Consider the following 15321-nt stretch of genomic DNA (forward strand, 5'->3'; position numbering starts at 1 on the left):
GTGCTTCTGTCTCTGCCTTCCTTTCTTCTATTTTCTGGGGGTATCCTTTGTTAACTACTTTGCCTCCTCCTATATGCCCATTTGTTCATTGTCAGCATCTCTTAAGACTGAGTCCTAGACCAGCTTCTGTTTGTTCATTCATAATCTCAAAATGTGTTAATCACCTATTGTTTGAAGTTTAATATTTCTTAAGATCATCTTTGATCTAAAGGAGTTTGGTGATTCAACCTGCAATCCTGGTGTCAACTTCAGGGAGCACCTATATGTAGATGGCTTACGTTGTGACATCCCTACGTGGACCTTTCATCTTCTTTTCAGGGCATCTTTTGAAACATAATATTTTGAGAGCAGAATGCATTGGGTTTTCTCTAGATCACTTAAGTCCTCATTTCCCCATTTTAATGAATATCATCTATCTTCCTGGGTCTCTATTCTGTCATCTTTACGGTCAGGGATGTCTTTTTTTTGCGCTTTGCCTCCTCTCCTAGGGTGGTATGTTGTCTATGGCTCAGAGCAAACATTCAAACAAGGCCATCTGACTAAATTATTTAAATGCCGAGCTGAACCCTGAACTGCAAGAAGGGAGCTCAGTGTAGTTCTGTATTTAGTCTTGGATAGTTGAGTGGCATTTGATGGATGAAGCAAGAATAGTAAGCAGATAAAATTTCCCAGTGTCAGTTTAACAGTGCTTTGTGAGTTTGACTGTGGGTCATTTTACTCACGAATTTTTCAGCTTTCTTTGGTGGCAAGTGGCAGAAAACCCTCAAACTATCTTAGTAAGAAACAGAAAGTGGATGTATTGACTTCATCACTGTGAAGTCCAAAGACTGATTCAGCATGTTCTCATAGCCTGTTAGGTTCAGGAAGCAAATGATGATCTCATGGTTGTTCTATCTTTACATGTCTTGGCTCTCTTTCCGTCTTTGTATGTGTTCCACTCTCAGTCAGTCTCTTATCACATGACAAGAAAAAATGGCCACCAATAGCCACAAACTACATCCTTGCACTGGTGTTTTGAAGGAAAAGAGCTCCCCTCTTCCTTGACATTCACGTATCAATCTCAGGGAAGACTCTGATTGGCCCTGATTGGCCCATCCCTGAACCAATCATTGTAGCTTAGGAAATGGACTGTTCTAATTGGCCAGCTGAGGCCACACACCCACATTTGAGTGGGGATGATGAGGCACCAGAATTGACAACACCTCAGGGCCTCAGGGAGAGGGAGGATAGTGGTTTTCCAAAGAAAGGAGTGCTCCGGAGAAAAGCATATCTCCACCACACTCCTCTCCTAACCCCATCTGGCCCAGCACTAAACGAGAAAATTGTGTTTGGAGATCAAAGAGAAGATGCTGGGCTTTCCCAAGAGATGGCTGTATTTCTGTGGATGCTGATTTATTACTAAAACTTTAGGAGTTCCCAGTGGCTTAGTAGTTAAGGAATTTGACTAGCATCCATGAGGATGCAGATTCAGTCCCTGGCCTTGCACAGAGGGTTAAGGATCCATTGTTGCCATGAGCTGTGGTGTAGGTCAGAGAGGTGGCTCAGATCCTGCATTGCTGTGGCTTAGGTGTAGGCCAGCAGCTACAGCTCTGATTCAGCCACTAGCCTGGGAACCTCCATATGCCATGGGTTCAGCCCTAAAAAGCAAAAACCACCACCACCACCACAACAAAAACCAAAAAAAACAAAAACAACATTAGACATGTTTCCTGTTATTTTATAAAATTCTCATTGGTGGAAGAGAAGCAGCAGTTAGTTCTGTTCTCAATTCAAATTTTCTTCTCTAATATTTCAGCCATGAATATATATATATATATATATATATATATATATATACATGCATATATATAGGAATATATATGCATATATATAGGAAAAATTTAAAACTTTAAACCAGACCATCCCCTAAATGACTACCATGTTACTTCTCCTCCTACCCTATGGAAGACAGTGGAAGGCTCATTTGTCCTGGTCTCTCCTGGTAGGTATTTGATTGAGCAAAAGGGAAGAGTAGGAGGAAGCAACCATCATAAACAGGTCTTTGTAATTTGCAGAATACATAACAGCTAGTCTCAGCTTCTTGTTTGATTTTATGATACCACCCTGCCCTGCACCTAAGACTTCTCTAAGGCATTTTAAAATCTGATTTAATTTTTTAATGAATTTATTTTTGGCTATGCCTGCAGCATGTGGCAATTCCTGGGCCAGGGATTGAAACTGCACCACAGCAGCGACCTGAGCACTGCAGTGACAACACTGGATCTTTAACCTGCTGAGCCACATGGGAAATCCTATGGCATTATTTTAATTAGCAAATTTAAAAAGCCATGTTTTTGAAAAATGTGTGATAACTCTGTGGATCACAAGGGACACTGAAAGACTGATATTGACATTGGCTTTGTTTAAGCTGTAAAGTCAAATGCTCCTAGAGATCGGGCAGGCCATGTAAATGCCCTGGCAGGCTGGTTGGAAACTGTGTCAATCCAGGGTAAGACTCATCTCAAAGGGGCAGCTTCAAGGAAGTTCCCATCATGGCACAGCGGAAATGAATCCGACTAGGAACCATGAGGTTGCAGGTTCTATCCCTGGCCTCGCTTCGTGGGTTAAGGATCCAGCGTTGCTGTGAGCTGTGGTGTAGATTGCAAATTGGCTTGGATCTGGCATTGCTGTGGCTGTGGCATAGGCTGGCAGCTATAGCTCCGATTAGACCCCTCGCCTGGAAACCTCCATATGCCACGAGTACAGCCCTAAAAAGCAAAAAGCAAAAAAAAAAAAAAAGGAGGGGGGTCAGCTTCAAGTGGGTTGTAGCCCATTGTTGCCATTAGGGAGTCCACAATGTGGCAAATATTAATTGTTCACTGATAGGCAGTTCCCTTCTCTGCCTGGTACATAGGAGGACTGAACTTCCCTGCCTCTCTGAAATTGTTTCGTGTGACTTGTTTTAGCCAATGCAATGTAAGCTAAAATGCCGCATATGTCACTCTGGAAGGAAACATTTAACTGCTGGTGCGTGGCTCTTTCTAGCTCTCCCTCTTTCTGTGTGCTCCTGACAGAGGACATATGTGCTGATATGGGGGTGCAATACTGAGCCCTCACCTGCAGGACGGTCATCCTGAGCATTTACCTCCATCCACAGTTTTCGTGTTAAGCCACTACAATTTGGAGGATGTTTGCCATTGAAGCATAACCTGTCCTACCCTGACTGTACGTGCTACCTGACTTTGATTTTTTTCAGGAGAGATTAGGAATCTTGATTTTTGTGTGAAATCTGTTTTTTTTTTTTTTTTTTTTTTAATCTTTTTGCCGTTTTTCAGGGCCGCTCCTGTGGCATAAGGTGGTTTCCAGACTAGGGGTCTAATCGGAACTGTAGCCACTGGCCTACACCAGAGCCACAGCAACACAGGATCCGAGCCACGTCTGTGATCTACACCACAGCTCACGGCAACACCGGATCCTTAACCCACTGAGCAAGGCCAGGGATCGAACCCGCAACCTCATGGTTCCTAGTCAGATTCGTTAACCACTTAACCACAACAGGAACTCTGTGAAATCTTTGATAAGTTAAAAAATATATATATTTTAAGGTTGAGCCAGCAAAGTCAAATTCGGTCTGGCAGCTGCTAGTTTGCAATTTTTAGTCTAAACAGTTTGAGTAGAGAATAGAATGGATTAACGAATGATTTTTCTATTGTGCAATAATCCTGTCTAAGCTCCTTGAAGTCTGTGTCACTTAATAGCTCTTCATTACTCTTGGTCCAGGGGTTCGTTAGTGTTCAAGTCATTCCTTCAAACTAAATGGGAGGTGGGAACTGGTGAGGTATCACTTCTTAAACTTTGGGTACCTCACAGGCACACAATATCGCTTCACTAGCATAAAGACTAGTTAATTGGGAGTTCCTGTCGTGGCTCAGTGGTTAACGAATCTGACTAAGAACCATGAGGTTGCGGGTTCGATCCCTGGCCTTGCTCAGTGGGTTAAGGATCTGGCATTGCCATGAGCTGTGGTGTAGGTCACAGACGTGGGTCGGGTCCTGAGCTGCTGTGGCTCTGGCATGGGCTGGTGGCTACAGCTCGGATTCGACCCCTAGCCTGGGAACCTCCATATGCCATGCAAGCAGCCAAAGAAATGGCAAAAAGACAAAAAAACAAAAAAGACTAGTTAATTGGTTGTTTAACCAGAACTATCACTTCGTCCTTTGATGTTGGAAGAATAGGTCTGGGGAAATTATTATTTTACCTTGCTGGTCCACTTTTTTCTGTTTGCAAAGAGGTTGGGATTTGTCAATACCCAGTAAGTTTTAAAATGTAGTATCTAAACAAGTCAGATACAAAACCTAGTGTATTAATCAGGACTTTTCTAGTTGCAAATAACAAGACCCCTAAATTCAGACTGCCTTAAGTAAGCTAGAATTTACAGTTTCCTATAACTAAAAACACCAGAGGTAGGGCTAATGTCAGGCATGGCTGGATTCAGGAACTCAGACAATGCTGTCTGAACTTGATTTGTCTTTCCCTCTGCTGCTTGGCTCTATTCTACTCTTCTTTGCATTAGCTTCACTCTCATAGACTCTCTCCACATGGTAGCTTCTGGTGGTTTCAGATCCAGCTTCTGGCAGCTTCTTTTTCTAGCGGATTCACACAGACTCACTTGGGATAGATGGCAATCTCTGAGCCATTCCATTGGCCAGGGCTGGATGTATTAATCGGGACCTTTTTTTGGGGGGGGGGGGGTGCACCTGCGGCATGTGAAAGCTCCCGGGCCAGGAAATGAACCCATCCCACAGCAGTGACCCAAGCCACAGCAGTGACAACTCCAGATCCTTAATCCATCAAGCCCCCCCCCCGCCCCGGGAACCCCATTCAGGACTTTTTTAGTTGCAGGTAATAGGAAACCTAAATTTAAACTGCCTTAGGCTGGGTCACTTGCTCCTCCCTGAGAGCTAGAGGTAGATCAGCTCCAACCAGCAAGGCAGGGCGAAGCAGACCAACATCTATATAAATGAGCCAATTTATGGCCCCTCCATCCAGCCACTTCCAGAGGCGATGACTACACAGAGGGGTCTAGTAGGGGGCAATGTGGCTGGAGATTTTGAAGCTGTGTTTACACAGTATTCTATATAAAATTAAAAAGCATCCATATCAAATAATGGAGGAGACCTAATGGATATTATAGAAAGATGGAGGGGGTTAAAGACCTCCAAGTTACCCCTTGGTGCCACCTGGAAGCATATTTAATTTGCGAGTGAAGCAAAGGTCCATTCGTACTGCCAGTGGCCCAGCCACGTCCAAAGCAGGCCCTGGAGAGGATCACTCGAACCACACAGTAATTACTGGTCCCCACACATAGATCAGTTTAGTTTTTCCAAAGTCCCAGATGAAGACGCATAAAGTAACACAGCCCCTGTTCAGTGTTTTCTTCCATATAAATGTTCAGACCCAGTCTCTTCTTTTTTTAAGGGCCACACCCTCGGCATGTGGAAGTTCCCAGACTAGGGGTCAAATCGGAGCTGCAGCTGCCAGCCTACATCACAGACACAGCAAGGCAGGATCCAAGCCGCATCTTCAACCTATACTGCAGCTTGTAGCAACACCCGATCCTTAACCCACCGAGCGGAGCCAGGGATCCAACCCACATCCTCATGGATACTAGTCGGGTTCGTTACCACTGAGCCACAACGGGAACTCCCAGACCACAGTCTCACGGGGGAAACGTCGGAAGGCGGGCTCGTGGTAGTCAGCTTTGATCTTCATGCTGTAGTCAAGGTGTCGTTGACCTTTCTGGGGCTGAGAGTCATGTTCTTCCACAAGACTGTGAAATTACTACACATTTTCCATTGTTCAATCTTTTAGGACCAAGGCGAAGGTGAAAATGGTCAGTCAATGTCATTGGGACTTGCTCTGTCTATCCTCCCATAAGCCCAGTCCTCTGATCCAGAAAGATTTCCCTACATTGAGGCAATAAGGAGAACAGGACCTCACCGTCCTCCCCATGAAGAGACGTGCTCCCTGGCCTCTGCTCCCTTGCCGCATCTATCTCAAGACTTGTTGCTCTCTCTCTGAGCATCTGCACTCCAAGAAGGCATGAACTTTTTCTTTCACTTCCTTTCTTCTATGGGTGATGATCTGACATCACTGCGAAAGGGAGGCTGAAGGAAGCTGAATATAAACAGAGTCACTCCCCTGTGGCTGAGGCAAAAAGGCAGGGGGTGGCTGAGCACCCAGGGGGTCTGGAGGGAGGACATGCATCGCTCAGTGCCAAGGTCTCGGATGCCACATGTGTGCTTGAGGGCTCCGTGTGCCTGTGCCTTTATATACTGAAGGCACTGAGGAGGACACATTTCCTCTGGAGTCACCCCCAACCATCTCCCAATGTAGGAGGACGAAAGGTAGGAGCTGAATTGGCAGTGGAAGTTGTAAATGGGGAAGAAGGTCATTTGGCTTGGGCTGAGGGCTGGGGCTGCTCAGGGGAGTGTCCTGAGCAGAAAGAGGGCTGCTGGAGCGGGACACACAGCACAGGGGTCAAACTGTGAGAACCACCTGGAAAGCCGCGGCTGGGGCTGCAGCCCAAGGACGGCAGGTCTCTTGCCCTGAGCCACCCTAGGGCTTAAGCGCAGCTGTGATGACCTGGTGGGCTAGTGGGTAGGGGGTGGAGGTACCCAAACGTCTTAATCCTCTGTTCATCTTCTGCACAGAAAAATGAAACAGGCTTGCGAGATCATTTCCTCACTCAGTGCTGAAGTGTCCAAGGATGAAAAAGTGTGTTGAAATTCTCCTTTCTCTTCTCTTCTCTGTCTCTCTGTCTCTCTGTCTCTGTCTCTGTCTCTGTCTCTGTCTCTGTCTCTGTCTCTGTCTCTCTCGGTTTGGGAAAAAGAGCTAAGGACTAAGGAGGATGGTTCCACACAGGCAACATCTGCTTCAAGGGGCTTTTCCACTTGTCCCGCGCTGCCTTCTCACTCCTCTCGGCCGGACCCGTGTTTCTGGGTGGAAGCCGGGCGGCTGTGCGCTGGAGATGCTCTTACATAACCGCCCGCCGCGTCCTGCTTTCTCGCGCGCTCCTGCACCGCGGGCTGGGAGAACCGGGGACAGCGATGGAACCCGGGCCGGCGCTGCGGGGCCGGGGCCGCCCCCGCGGGGAGAGGAGCGCGAGGAGGAGGGCGCGAAAGGCGGCGGGGGAGGTGAAGGTCAGTGGGTGCGAAGCGCCGGATCCACACCCCCCTCCTCCCCTGTCCCCTCCTTCCCTTCCTCTCCGTCCCCCTCTGACGTCTGGAGTTGGCAGCTCGGCCGGTTCCGCATTCCCGACCCCTCCCCGCCGCCCAGGGGCCGCTATATAGCCGGGGCTGATGCAACCCGTCCCGCCGCCCGCCACAGCCTGCGGGAGGGACGCTCGGCGGCCGCGACGGGGGGCGCTGGCGGCGGCGGACGCTGCAGCGGCGGCGGGGCTGGCGCCGCGGCGGCTCCCGGGCCGGGACAGGCCTGGGCACCGGGCGGAGCTCGGCAGCCGGGCGGCAGCGGCGCTGAGCGGGCACGGCGCCTGCAGCCGGGCCCCGGCCCCGGGGGCGCCGCCTCCGCCCGCGGCTTCTGCACGGTGGGTGCGAGGGCGCGCGCCGGGGGGCGCCGGACCGGGCAGGGTGGGGCGCGCCGGCCGCGGGCACCTGGGACGATCGCCCCCGAGCGGGCTGAGCGCGCGGGGACCCGGAGCCCGCGCCCCGCGGGGAGGCTCCCGCAACCCCGGGACCCCGCGCTGTCCCGGCGGGGGGCGCTATAGCCGGGGCCCTCCCGCCAAGCGCCCGAGATCCGGTGGCTTTCCTTTGGTTCCCGCCCTAGGACGGGAGGCTCCGTCCGCTCCCCGGGCAGCAGGGCGCTCCCCAGGTCTCCCTCCCGCGCTCTCCTCCCCCGTCCGTTTGCAGGGAGGTGCTCTCTTCGCGCGGCGGGGAAGGCGGGTGAGTAGGGAGAAAACTGCCCGGGCCAACGAGCCATAGGGTGGAGACGGAGGATGAAAGCCCAGGGAGGTGCAGGGTGCTGGTGGTGGAGGGATGACAGCGACCTGCTGGCAAGTCGTTCCCGCCCCACCCCCCTCGCAGGGAGGAAGCAGGGTTCCCTGCGGACCCGGAGGAGGGCACTGAGAAGGGTTGAGGCTCTCCGTACAATGAAGAGGGCTTCTCTCGGGCCGTTGCTCTGGGGTTCTAGCCTGGGGGAGGGGGTCAAAGGGCGGCCTGGGTCCCCTTTGGGCTCCCCAGCTCCCCCGCCAGGTTACATAAGGAGGCAAGCCGGCTCCCCTAGGTAACCAGCCCCTCCTCTCGGCCCAGCCCAGTGTAGAAGGCTCTCTTCTGCCCCTCCCTTCAAAGGAACCTCAGAGGTGGGGCCTTACATGCCTGGACCCCTGGCTCTAGGGTTGCAGACCCAGGTTTTGACTGGCGTGGGGTAGGGAGGACAAGGGAGGCCTTTCCTCTTCTGCAGGGATGGCCGGGCCATCCCTGCAGCTGGCAGGGGAGAGGACCTCCACTGACCCCTTGGGTCAGCTCCAGTCAAGGTTGCCCCCGACCCTGGCCCAGTGTGCTGCTCCCCTCCCCCCCACTCGTGGCATCCAGGGCATCCGGCTGCGGCCTGACCACAGGTGCTCAGGGCAGCTGTGCTCAGATCTGCCTCTCAAAAAAGGGCATGTGTGTGTTGCCAGGTTTAAATCTCCCTAGACTCTCCTCAGGGTCTTAGTTTGAGGAGCGTGAGAAACTGAAGCTTTGAACCATGATTGGGTGCCTGCTTGTCTTTTAAAGCCTTTCAGTGAACTGCGTTCTCCTGTCATCTCCCTTCCCCCCAACCTCCTTTCCCTGAGGGTTTTTAAAAACACCTCCCATTGCTTTCATCTTTCCAGCCAATCTGGCTGCAGTTTGGATGGATGCCTTATCTTCCTTTCCAGGTTTCTAGGGGAGAGTTTAACCAGGTATCAGGTGTGAGCATGGCTCTGATTTTATATAAATCTGACGACCAAGGAAAAGAAGCAAGATCTATTCCCGTGCCTCTGGCTGGTTAAGGTTTTTGCCTTGTTGAAAACAGGGAGGGCGGATTTCTCAAAGACTCTTCTGTTCCCCTCTCCTTTGGCTTTGGTTCAGAGCTGCAGGCAGCTCCAGAATCTTCCTGAAGAGCTGGGTGCTCTGAGATTCGAAGGGCAGCTGGAAGGCAAGGATGCTTCTGACTTTTCTCCTGGGTTGGTTGTGGCCACCTCCAAGGAGATGTGTTAAGTGGTACCAGTGTCCCCCCGAGGAAGGAATTGGACCGAGAGCTCTCCCCTCACTCACTGCCTGGCTTTTGCCTAGCCTCCGACGTCTGTTCTTGCTCCCCCACCTGTTTGCAGGATGTGTGGGCATCTTTTCCAGCCTGCAGAACCCTTGGCAGAACCCTGAGAAGGGCTAAGCTCTCCAGGCCTTATTTGTTGTGGGGCGGCTGGTGTTGCACTGGCCTGTCTCTCGCACAAGTGTCTCCGTTTCCAGCTCCGCTCTGGAAGAGAGAGGCCAGGGCAGACTCCAGGTTGGCCTGCTCTGTATTCATTCAGCCCCAGCTCAACTTGAGCAAATCAGAGCCAGGGCTGAGGGCAAGCTACATTCTTTTCTGCCTTTCTGCTGCAGGATGCAGTTGGCTTTTTTTTTTTTTTTTTTTTCCATGTGAATGAATTATGCTGGAAAGCGAAATGGGAGGAAGAAAAAAATAGAGTGAGTGTGCATGGTGATGTGTGTGTGTGTGTGTGTGCATACCTATATAGGCAGGGGGAGAGCAGCAGGCACATTATTTTTCCATTTTCCTTTAATTAAGGCTCTGTGGAGGTGTGTTTGAAAACAGAGGGTCTCCTATGCCTTTGAGGAGGGTGAGAACACTGTTTTGGCTGCGTCCTGGGCCATATGCAGCGTATGGTGGCCAATGAAACTGGGCCTGGCTCGTTCTGTTGCTTGTCTTGGCAGTCGGTTCCATGGCTTGTGTTACCAGCTCTGGAACTTACGGGCTGCCAAGCTCCATGGGTGTGTGTGTGTGTGTGTGTGTGTGTGTGTGTACACGTGCTCTTGTGCGTGTGTGTGGTTTGGCCTCTCGAAGCTCAGCAGAGACAAATGCCTTAGCCATTCAGAGTTGGATTTTCAGCCTGTGTTTCTTTACACGCATTGCTGGCTGTGGGAGGCCCGGCCAGAGCCCACTCTCCTGGGTCTTTTTCGTCTATTTTCTTGCAGCAGCTCATGGGATTCCATTTGTGGAGCTCCAAAGCTCTAGCTGACCAGTGGCTTTTTTTTTTTTTTTTTTTTTTTGAGAAAAAAGGACCAAAGGATTGTCACACGCCGTCTGTTATGTCTATGTTTTGTTCAGACCGTGAACTCTGAGCACTGAGGAGCAGAAATGCGGCAAGGAGGGAAGAGAGGCCAGGAGGCCAGCCCAGTGGCAGTTCCTTCCCAGCTTCTTCTGGCTGCTCAGGACAAGGAACTTGGCAGAAATGACTTACGGTGTATTTATTAAGCGCTCACACGAGGCAGGGGAGCAAGCCCTGCTTACAGGCAGAACTTGTCAAAAGATTTCCTGGTCTCCAGGGAAGGACCTCTCCTGGGGAGAGGTTCCAGATTCTTCTCTGGCTGGAATGGCTATATGGGGATCATGCATGCTGTGTCAGTGGCTTTCCTGACACCTACCACCCCTCATTTTCTTATGAAGCGCTGAGGAGTGACCCCTTCTGAGCAGTGCAGGGATACAGAGGACCGAAGGACACAGAAGATGCTGGCTGCTGCTTCTGGAGGCAGGCATGGAAACCCAGCCAGCTGGGAGTGCCCCGTGGCTGGTGACCTGTGCAGCTACATTCTGGCCTGGGAGATGGAGGAACGCTTAGGAGAAACGGAGGCAAAGGGCAGGTGCTGGGCCTCATTTCTGCGCCTGGGTACCAAGTCCTGATCTGGCATCCGTTGTTTCTGTTCTGCAGTGACTGTGTGCATGCAGGATAGTCCTGCTCCCTTGCAGTTTGGAGCTGGAAAGTGGGAGAGCAGAGACTCCTCTGGACAGAGGGAATCCTATTCATGGTCGTAGGGAAGGGAGCTCCGTGTTAGATGGGAACTGGCAACCGTGCCAAAGGGACCTCTTCTCAGCCTTACAGGGCAAATAATGTTAGTGTTGCCATTTTGCAGCTGCGCAAAGTGAGGCACGGAGAGGATAGGGGACTTGCCCAAGGTCATGCAGCTGGTTCGGGGCAGAGGTAGGATTCACACGCAGCTGATCTGGCTCCACGGAGTTTTCCTTTTTAACCTGCTTCGCTCTCCTGTCTGCAAACGAGACAGCCATCGGAGACCACCTTTGGCTGCTCGCCCCTGTTCTCCATCTTCGAGCTTTCTGCTTTTGCTCCTTGCCTCCCGAATCTCCTTGTCTTTCGGAGCTAGTTGACCTACATCCTTTCAGATTCCAGGAGCGAGGTTCTCCCCAGCGATTCCTTAGCTCCAAGAACAGGTTTGGTGTTTAATTCTCCAGGATGCAGCATTGTTAGGACTGTGCTCTGTGATGACTGGGCCGGCACCTTTCTGGCCCTTCTGCCCTCCAACCCCTGCTGTGGACTTCTGCCCTCCGCCTCTTCCTCCTCGGATCTTCCCAGGCTCCAGCTCCCGAGACCGCCCACCGGCTCTTGCTGATCCAGTTACTGGCTACTCGCTCTTGACTTCCAGCGCCCCCAGTGCTCCTGGGACCTGACCCTATGAGCGTCTTTGCTCCTTGACCTGTCCTCACCCACCTCCACTTTTAGCACCGCGCCTTGCAGCCTTAGGCCATCCACACTCATTTGCCCGTTCCTGGCTCCTGCTGCCAGCCCAGGCCAGCTGTCTGCCTGGAGGGGAGCTGACCTTCTCAAAGAGACCCAAGGATTTTAGAGCCTCCCTTAAATTTTTGTTTCTACGGACAGAAAGTTCATGATGCAGATCCTAACTTTCTCTCAACCTGTCTTTTCTTTTTTTCAATATCTATCTTTGCCATTTTAGATGATGATGGCAATTATTGGGTCTTTTTTTTTTTTTCTTTTTTGTCTTTTTAGGACTGCACCCGCGGCATATGGAGGTTCCCAGCCTAGGGGTCCAATCGGAGCTACAGCTGCCAGCCTACGCCAGAGCCACAACAATGCCAGATCCGAGCTGTGTCTGCGACCTACCCTACAGCTCGCAGCAACACCAGATCCTTAACCCCACTGAGCCAGGCTAGGGATTTGAACCTGCAACCTCATGGTTCCTAGTCGGATTCCTTTCCATTGTGCCACAGCGAGAACCCCCGTTGGGCCCTTTCTAATGAGAATAGACTTTGATGAGTTTGACCCATCAAAGCAAGACTATTATTTATTTGCAGATATACCCATTTAAAAATATTATAATATCCTGCAAGTGTACATGCAGTAAACAAGAGAAGAAAATAAGAGGGAAAAATTTAAGTTACGTCTACCCTTTTTTCTTTTGGCTGAAATGACTCCCAGTAGGGCCCATTTTTCTGGACATGAAGTGTTTCGTGGCTTTTCTTGCACTGGTACAAAGCAGCACCCCAAACTATGTGCCTGTGAGTCCCCGAGGAGGTCAGGATAGAGAGAAACAGCTATCAGATCTTTTTTTTTAGCTTATTTTCCCTTGGATCCACCTAGTCCCTGCCTCTTTCAAGCTGGATTTTAGGAAGCTGCAGCAAACCACCCCAAACCTCAGACTCAACAGTAGCTTCGGGTCCACCGTGACCAGCAGAACTTTCTGTCTTCTTCATGCCTTGCTTGTCAGTCTCATCTTGGATCTGAGTTTTTCTTCCTTGGCTAGTTTCCAAGCTGTTCCTGGTCAGTGGCCTGCATTGCCAAAGTCTTTTTGGATTCTAGGCCTGTCTTTTGAGGCACAGGCGGTGTTTGCCAACACGGGTCTTCTGCCCGTGTATAGTCCTCACGCGCTATTTCTGCGTCCCGGTTGCTAATGGAGACACGGAAGGTGTTTATCCTCCTTATGGACCTCTGGGCCCTGAAGGGAAAAAACTCCGGGCTCTTCCCTTAAAGCTCTCAGTGTGTAGTTCTCTTTTGCCTACCAAATTGTTTCCGTATGGAAACGGCCCATTCAGGGGATGACTTCACCCCTTGTCATCTTTCCTGTGTCTTCCCTGAAGTGGGTAAATTCCTCCTGGCCCTTATTGGTTTTCTGCCACCGCCGCCTCCCCCCCCTTATAGATCCCTAAATCACCTCAATTGTTTTATTCTTCACATCGCCAAAGTTGCCTCTCAGCCCTGGCTGGGCAGCCGGCCCTTTCCAGTTAATGGGCATCCAGTTAGGAAAGGCAGCTGCTCCAGCTCCTCCGTCTTCCGCCCCCACCCCGCAGCCGTTTAGGATGACTTCTTTATGGTGAATGTCAGCTGTTGTGGTTGTCTCCTAGGAATGGCATGTGTTAAGGACTTTGTGGTTTGCGTCTGAGCAGTTAGGGGCGCCCTTGAGGGGGGAGGAAGGAGAGGGGGATTTTCTGCTTCTGCGAAGAAAAGCCTGATGCCTGATCCCCTGAGTGAGGCTTGTCAGTGGGATGAGTTCATGTGGGTGGGGTGGGGGGCGGGATTGGCAGCCACGCACAGGCCACTACTTCTGGGGGGTGGGGGTGCTCCCTTTGCCGGGGGGAGAGGGGGCACGGTTCCCACAGTAGCAGAGAATTCATTATATTTTGGGATCATTTGTTAGTGTCTCATTTATACCATCTGTATGAAAATAAACAGAAGCCGCAAGCAGAGCCTATCATTCCTGGAACAGAGTGGGTTCTGGCTTCCATCTCCCGAGATGGTTTAGATGGGGAAGCATCCAGAAGCCTCTGGAGGCATCTTCTTGGGGTCTCCTGTGGGAGTGAACATCTGGAGGTGGCTAACAAACACATAAACTTGCAGAGACAGATCCTTACCCTCCTCACGGAATGTTTGGCTCTGCCACGAATTCATCACTCATTCATGCGTTCCTTTATTCAGTCAACAAGCACTTGTTGATTATCCTTTCCGTGCCAGAAATGATGCTAGGCTCTGGGGTCTCATGGGGCAGCAAACAGCCATGGCTTGCTAGCCCCTTGACATTACCCTTCCACCTGCTCAGTGGCCACGTGGCACATTTTGCCACATATGAATGGGTCCTGCCAGTACGGGGAGGTTCTGGGGCTTCTGGCCAAGGAGGGGATTTTGCACCATAATTTTGCTTTGCCTCCTACCTCAGGTGTGGCATGGAGGAGCCTCCTTCCCCTGTGAGGGTTTGTGTCCAGCTGAAGCGCCAGGCGGAGGACTCTTTGCAAGCCTTCTGCCTCCTGTCTGCTTTCACGAGCTCAGTTAAACATCCTTGCTGGGGTGCTGACTCCTTGTAGCATCAGCTCAGGTCTAGAAGAGGGGGTTTTGTAGGGTTTTTTTTCCTCTTCTGAGAAGAAGATGTGAGTTTCCCTTGTTCGTTTGGCTCAGGTAGCCTGAAATCACCCCCCTCTGCCTGCCAAATATCCACATGGCCGGGCCCAGGCGTCACTGGCCACACAGGAGCGAGCCCTTACACTGGCCCCTTTCTTGTTCTCCGGGGAGGAGGCCCGGAGAGACATGCAGCTCAGCCACCACGTCCCTGGTGTGGCAGCCTGGCTCCGGACGGTGGAGGGGGTGACTATATCGCCGACCCTGGATCCAGTCCAGTTCAGGCTTAGGGAGAGTCACAGCACACTGGCCAACCACATAGAGGAAGTCTCAGGGGCCATTTCTTCTATGACTGGACTCCCACCTAGCCTGCCACACAGTTATTCAGGAAACTTCCCAAACCTGGATCCCCATGGGAGGCAGAGTAAAGGGTCCTCTATGTAAGAGAATGATCCCCCCCACTGGGGGGGGGTTCATCTCTGAAAATCCACTATCAGAAAGTCATTCCTTCTGCATTAACATTTCTTGGATCACAGGAGGGGAAACTAAAAAGGGTGGGGTGAGAAAGCTTTGGTTCTAAAAGCCAAAGACCAGGAGCCCAGCTCTGCCCCTCTCTAGCTGTGTGACCTTGGGCAAGTCATTTAACCTCTCTGAGCTTCAGTTTCCTCATGTACAAAATGAGGATGTGGTTTAGATGAGCCAGGGCCTCCTCCAGCTCTACAATTATATCTTGATGTGAATGAGTCTCAGATCCTTTTCTGAGATGGTCCAGGGGACACTGGGTGCTATGGAAGGGGAGGGAGGATATGGGGTAAGAGGGAGGGAATGAGAGGCCAGGTATGGGAGGCAGAGCAGGTAGAGCACTGATGAAAGAGTCCAGGGGACAAATGAAAACTTGGGTGCAAGGTGGGGAGCTATGTGCAGATGGCTTCATGGCAGTTGCAGCT

At 51.3% G+C, this 15321-nt stretch overlaps 1 protein-coding gene and 1 pseudogene across 4 annotated transcripts in view; one reads left to right on the top strand and one right to left on the bottom strand.

Moving 5' to 3' along the window:
- The window catches only part of LOC110261758 (glutamine synthetase pseudogene), a 61795-nt pseudogene extending 56044 nt beyond the window's left edge, over nucleotides 1-5751 (bottom strand).
- A 444-nt stretch (nucleotides 5752-6195) lies between these two features.
- JDP2 (Jun dimerization protein 2) overlaps nucleotides 6196-15321 on the top strand; it is a 41421-nt gene continuing 32295 nt past the window's right edge. Inside the window, exon 1 of one of the 4 annotated variants that reach the window (XM_021099535.2) lies at nucleotides 6196-6386. The gene's annotated coding sequence lies outside the window, so the exon portion shown is untranslated. Of the gene's footprint in view, nucleotides 6387-7062; nucleotides 7182-7354; nucleotides 7586-7917; nucleotides 7941-15321 lie in introns of those variants that run through there. The other 3 variants (XM_021099533.2, XM_021099534.2, XM_084969800.1) reach the window with 3 other exon arrangements.

The sequence above is a fragment of the Sus scrofa genome, chromosome 7 (assembly GCF_054392235.1).
Source record: "Sus scrofa isolate SSC_HxYL_T2T_F1_AM1 chromosome 7, Sscrofa_HxYL_maternal_Yorkshire_Landrace_v2.0, whole genome shotgun sequence".
Taxonomy (NCBI): domain Eukaryota; kingdom Metazoa; phylum Chordata; class Mammalia; order Artiodactyla; family Suidae; genus Sus; species Sus scrofa.